The sequence below is a fragment of the Coptis chinensis genome, chromosome 8, assembly GCF_015680905.1.
Source record: "Coptis chinensis isolate HL-2020 chromosome 8, ASM1568090v1, whole genome shotgun sequence".
NCBI classification, from domain to species: Eukaryota; Viridiplantae; Streptophyta; class Magnoliopsida; order Ranunculales; family Ranunculaceae; genus Coptis; species Coptis chinensis.
Genome location: NC_141463.1, coordinates 59862218 through 59869313, shown reverse-complemented (window position 1 = coordinate 59869313; position 7096 = coordinate 59862218).

Genomic DNA, 7096 nt, shown 5'->3' with positions numbered 1-7096 from the left:
ATGGGATTAAATACGTTGCATAATGCATTTTCAATGAAGATGTTGTCGGCGGAACAATCTTCGTCGGTTTTTGCACCGACATGGTTCTTTGCAACGTCGGGGTTCCAGAATAAGAAGTGTAGAGGAAAAATATGAAATGAGTGAATGTGGAGGAAGAGTTGAACTTATTTATAGAAAGAAAATTGCCGTTTTCTGACCGTTTTCTGAACGTTTTTTAGATGTGGTTCATGACCGTTTTCTGTCCGTTTTTTATGCGTTTTCATTATCGTTTTCTGAACGTTTTATAAAACGTTAGTTTACGTTAAAATTTATTGTTTAAGTATGACATTTAAAATATATATTTATATATATGTATATAATTTATTATTACCAATATATGTTCCTACCTATATACTATAATATTAGATATAGCTAATATATCAAGATAGAAATTTTAGGAAACAATCTACTATTATTTTGGAAAATGCAAACACGTAAATAAAATATCTGATATAAATATTATACAAGACCTGAAAAATAAATCTAGCTACCGATGATCCTCGTGTCAGAAAGCGTAATCCTCGGGGTCGCAGAAGAAGAACCAGAGTCCCGCGACGCCGCGGCAAGACGAGCTCCCCGTGGAGGCTAATCGCCCCCGGATATCACCCGTGCAGTATCCATCACCGAAGCTTGAAATCGATCTTTGGCTCACCATGAACATTCACTGAACTGGTTATGGCGAAGTAAGCATATGGTCCTGAAATGTAGTCATTGAAGCTCTCATTTCTCTTTGAATTAAGCCCCATGCCATTCATCCATCGACTCGCGTGGCGAAAGTGGTCATATCGTCCTTAATTCGCCCAAGGTACGCCTCATCGAGCACCGGGCGAAAGTGTAGATGTCTCTCAAACTATCGCTCACAAAGACGAAGGCCTCTATGGGATGGGTCATCTTACTCATCATAGCCTCATCAAAGTAGGGTAGGTGAGATGAGCCTACGCTTATCGCGGCTTTCGCGCAGCTCTAGGTGCCGTGGGTTCCCAAGGGTCCCAAGATGCATTTCTTGAAGACAAGCATATTCTCATATTGTGGTATGGGGAGTAGTGGGGTGGCGGACGTAAAACCCAGATTAATCATAACTTGGCGTTACTAGAACGGCAAGAGGGGCTGACCCAAGAGTGGCATGTGTGATAATATCAAAAAGAAAGGTAACGATGCAGAAGTTACCCTTTCGCCCCGGAGGATCCAGAGAAGGTGGAGGAAGGTCTTGTTGATGTCCGGCGCTTCGAGGTGCCAATGACGCTCAGGCCCCAACCATTGAGTCACAACCACCGGTTCCATCGCGACCGAAATACCGATACGGCGCAAGATTTCCTCGTCGATGTTGTACTCTCTCTCGATTAGCGTGTTGAGCATTAGGTCGAAGTCCGCGGGTACACGGACTCGCTGCCGAAGTCAAGACGCGGGTCGCACTGAGGAATGCCCGCGGATCTCGAGAGCAACATAGGTGTGACTTTCGCGGGCGCACACCCTCGACGGTGACTCCAAAAATGGTCGCCATTAAAGCTCCCATTGTCGTAGAATTTCGTCACCAAATCCTTGGAATAAAGCCCTCCATTGGCATATAACAAACTCTCCCATCCTCTAGAGTGAATTTCATGATCAAAGAATGGAGCAAACATCCCGTTTTCAAACAAATTTCCAAAATTTTTTTCCACACAAATCTGCATGTTTCCGACCATTACTGGTCTTAGGGAGAGGATGGCTATTGATTACTGATGAGGGGGGAGAAATGGGTTGTTCTGACGAAAGGAAATCTTGGTCGGAGATGTGAGGGTCTCGCGCAAGACCTGGTTTTAGTGTGGGCCTATCTCGTGCGAGACTAAATCGAGAGGGGGCAAGATCTGGTTTTTTAGGGAGAAGAATGATGTAAATGTGACGCGTGTGTTCCGGTTTTTTGTGTTTAAATGGACCGAGAATTCGATATTTTGGTTGGGCCAAAATTTTTCCCCAAGCCCAAATCAAGCCTAAAGCCCGATTTAAGCCTAAAAAAATCTAAATGCTTACCCACGACTCGTTTGGACTCCGAATTGGACGAATGAGATATTGAAATGATCGGCACGAAAAATGCTATCCAATTGTATGAGTCATCCTCAAAGGTCACAAGAGTTTTTGAAAAGAAGGAGGGTGTTTTATTTATAAACCAAGATTTTATTTATATACAAAGGAGATAAACGTGAAGAACACTGGATGTCCAAAAGAGTCACCATCATAGACAACTGTCATGTCGGCTCTGGAGCGAACCCAATCCAGCTAGACTGTGGCTTTACCTTTATGTATTATGGGGTTAGGGGTAGGACGGTACCATCCTGGACCGTGCGCGCTACGGTCTAATAAAATTGCCCTTATTACATACGGCTATCCTCAAACCGCCCTAAGGGAACTCAAAGTAACCAATTCTAGGGTTGGTCTGGTGGAATCCATTGCCCGTTTATGTTCTAAGTATGCGACATCCGAGGTTGGTGATAAGAGCCCAAAAATGTAGTTTTAACCCCTTAACAATCGTACTTTTAGACCAATTATGTGAATAATAAGTAAGAGTTAATACTGATTACGTGTTTTTATGCATTTCAGGCTTCAAAGTCCATTATGTGTAGAAATGTGCCACTTTAGCGAGATAAATGAGCAAAGGTCGGTTGCTAAGGAGTTCTGTGATTAAAGTCCAATTTTCAAGAAGACAAAGCCTCTGTAAAGCCCGGTCAAAAGAGGAAAAGTCAAAGTCCACACGGGCAGAAACAGTGTACAAAGTCAGTAGAACTTCCGAAGACCATATCTTTGGACTCAGACCTCGGAATTGGGCATACCTTACGTCAAAACGACCGGCTCGAAAAGAGCTTTTGAATGGTCCAAGCCTTGACCAAATCAGAGGAGCAAAAGTGGATGAAACGTTTGTCGAAGCCAATTGCAGCTGAAGAGCCCATTTTGGACTAAAGAAATTGGGTTTTGGGCCCGATTTTCCGGCTCAAAACATGGCTCCAAGCCCATGCACGATTTTTGGATCTGAAAGTATAAAAACAAAAGCTTGACTCTTTGTTAAGGGTAGATAGTTAGGTTAGAAAATAAATTAGGCTAGGATAAGAAAAGTAGCCATTAAACCTTAGTTCTAGATCTAGTTTTAGATTAATTAATTAGTTTTTATTCTTGCCTTAAATTCAGTATTAAATTATTGTTATTGCTATTCATTAGATAAATAAAATTAATTAGTTCTCCATAATCTAGTTTCATTTTCATTTATTTATTAGCTTAAATCCTTAGATTTACTTATTTGTCATTATTAGTTTAATTCAATTATTGCATGAGTAGTTTCGAATTGAGTTTAAACAACTAAAGTTCAAATTTTTATATTATGTCTTGTTTAGATTCCATGAGAAATGATAGTCTTATGATTCTCGGCTAAACCTCTATTAGAGGGGGTTGAAAAACCTTGATGAAGCTTGATTTCGATTAGCGTAGAATATTCGTAATTTCCCATTCAACTCTAGTAGTAATTAGTCCACCGTGAGAATGGGGTTGAATACTTCACATGCTAGATGTTAGTTGGTAGAGATTACCATGAACACTAGGGATTAGGAAGAACCAATTGTTCTGCGTAGCAGTTCAATTCGGATTACGACGATTCGTCATTAGTAAATTAAGTCGAGTTAAGGTGGATTCAAATCCCCCCTAATTCCTTATCATTGAATCATTTTAGTTCATACCTTGTTATTTGAATTATCGCGTCTTGTTAGTATAAATTGAATCTATAGTATAATCATAGAATAGAAATTTCACATAACACATTACTCTCACCATTGTTCTTTGTGTTTGTTCAATTGAATTTGTTTAAGTCTTGAGAGTTAAGAGTGGAACGATTCCGTACTCTATATATTGCATGAATATACATGTGAGAGTAGGAAATAAATTATTGATACCGTAAGAATAAGGTTAGAGTAATCTAATTGAGTTTTTACAGGTTATCAAATGGTGCCGCTGCCATCTTAATCTCGTTCAAGACAAGAATTCAATTGATTGAATCCAAGGGGCAATCCCCCATTCTTTACCCACCCACCCTTGTTCGATTCTAACTGTGGTTGTCTTTTTCAGCATTAAACTTCCTCAAAAAAAAAATTGCACGGAGCGCACGCGCTTAAAGTTATGGAAGCCGAGCGACCTACGCTTCAAACCGAAGCGCCGACTGGCCAAACACCGTGAACTCGAAAGTTTACACCGAAGACCCGCCCTAAGCTGAATTTTTGCCGGATTTCCACAGTTTGTTTTGAACTTTGATTTTTAAGTTTTTCAGTGTTCTAACTTGTTATATACATCTAACACGCCAGAAAACAAGACGCTTATTCGTAGTTTAAGCAAGGAGGCATTCAGGTACTCCTTCTTTCACTCCTTTGTTTCTTCCTGGGAGGAGTTTTAATTCTAGTATAATCGGGCTTGTTTTCTTAAAACGAAATAGCACACGCCTATCTAGAAATGTATGCTTAGAGTTGTTGGTTGATATTAATTGCCCTATAATATATTTGAAAACCAATATGGCATATCAATATGTAGACCACCAATCATATGATAATTATGCAAACCCTTCACCATGTTCATGCTTTGTGGTAGTCTTGACCATTGGGCTTTCAATGCCCATCATATCAAGAGCAATCATGTAATTATTATGAAAACCCTTCACCATGTTCATGTTGTGGTAGTCCCGATCATTGGGCTTTCAATGCCCATCATATCAAGAGCAATCTTGTACCTATTATGGGAACCCTTCACCATGTTCATGTTGTGGTAGTCCCCGACCATTGGGCTTTCAATGCCCATCGTATCAAGAGTCCGAGCCTACTATAGGATATAATAATAATTATGAGCCTCAATTTTCAAATTTTTATAGTGACTCATACAATCAAGAGTTTTCTAGTCATCCAAACTATTCATGTAATTCCACCAATAACAATCAACCACCATCAAAGCCTCAACCTAACCCATCACAAGACGACAACAACTAGAGTCACTCAAACGCCAATAACTATGACTATCAAACACCATACCAACCAGACCCACACCACCAAGCTTCCCCTTAGCTAACAACATTCGATGAAATAATGGCCCAAAACAAAATAATACTTCAGAAATAAACCGAACCTAAAGATACTAGGTTCACTCCACGCTTTACATTTCTACCATGCCAGAGATCGACACTATTTCCATAACTAACCCAATCAACCTAGTTCACACCTACCCTACATTTCATGAACCATTACCTTCCGAAGACCCTCCCATTAACCATGATATTAACTCCACACCCCACCTGGATGAGGAAATTATTGTAGACGACTCTTTAGGACTAGTTTCGGATGACCACTCAAACTTGAGCGATGTCTCCGAGGAACTTCTCACTGATCCACCTGACGATGAATATAATGATGACACTTTAGAAGATATTTATAAAGGTGTGACGAAGGAAGAATTTGATAACTATTGGCATTCTCGTAATATGGACCCTCCTGTTGAGCATGTCCAGGCCTTTGAGTTTGCTAACTGCACTCGGCTGGATGATGTCTCGACACATTCGAATGAGGCCATTGAGGATACTTGTAGTGTTTTAGAGGAAGAGGGTGAGGACATGGAGATTAACAATTCAAATCTAAGGCATGAACAAGTTAATGTGCAAGAAAACGAGAAAGTTACATCTTTAGAGCAATGTGAATCTCAATTCAGTTTGGTAGCTAAGGAAATAACAAGGAAAGAAATAGAGAAAAATCTTAAAGATAAAGCCACGAACTACAACCTTGTGGATTCAGCTAAGCCAGATATAGAGTTCTTAAGAGCATGTGAGGATCCACCACCCGATGAACCACCAACCAACCACCATCCACCTGAGTTACCACCTCCTATAATCCAACCATCTACCACAACTAAGCCATCCATTCACCCACCATTTAAAAGGAACCTCGATTTTGCCCTTGAGCCAATTGCCTCAGAGACCATCTATAATTTTTTCAACCCTCACAGTGAAGAGTGTTTACCTAGCACACAATCCCATGAGTACACCATTCCGGTAATTAAGAGACAAGCTCTGACCGAGTGTAGTGAGAAACCTAGTTTGTCTTATTTTTCCTCATCTAAGCTTCATGAAAGACATCAGGATCCACACTTCATTCCCTTCTCACCTAAAGTATCGCTAATTAATCTTTTTGGTCATTCCAACTATTTAAAACAATTACAACATGATGGTTTGCATATGTTCTTTGATAGGATGCATAAGTTTTTATTCTTTCGCTTACATGTTTGCTTCTAATTATACAACATTATTCTGTTTGGGGGTGCATTTAGTATCATGTTTTTATGGCTAGACCACCCCCAACTCTTCCGACTATTTGTTTATAGTTGACCACGCATCATCCACTTTGTGCCACCCCAGTTTCATGCTTGTTTGGGGGTGTAATGCATCTAGGGAATCGGACGAAAATGACCCCACATTAAGTCTCGTGAATCGACTTTAAAAGACCTGACGTTTTAAAACAAATTTTTACAAACCCTGTTTTCAAAAATTTTTTGGGGGGGGGTGTTTGGTTTTTCCATTCTTGATCACTCAAATTCCTATTCTTACCCCCACCTTGCTCCCTTGAAGAGTAGCTAGATTTCTTCTTGTTTGTTGTTTTGATGTTGTTTTTTATTATTTTTAGTAGATAGGATGTTACGTTGTTAAATTCCGTAGTTAACTTTGAATTTGGTAGTTAAATGTTGTTTGAATTTCAATTTTAATATAATGTGGTTCTTTTCAAATTGTGCATGGATTTTATTGTTAATCCCACCTTCCCGAATTGTTGGGGGGGTGATATTATTTATTCTATCATGATTTGTAGAAGATCCTCCATTTTAGAGTTTGTTTTGGAGTGAAGGTTGAGAATATTGCCGTAATTGGCATACCTATGATTAGATGTGGTGGTAGGATGAAATCTAAGAGAGTTTAGAAGTTACTAGTCTAAATCCAGTATAAAAGATATTAGGGTTGTTATAGAATCAAGAATATGGGTTGTTTCCGTTTCCAGTTTTGGAAATTTCTGTTTCTGGC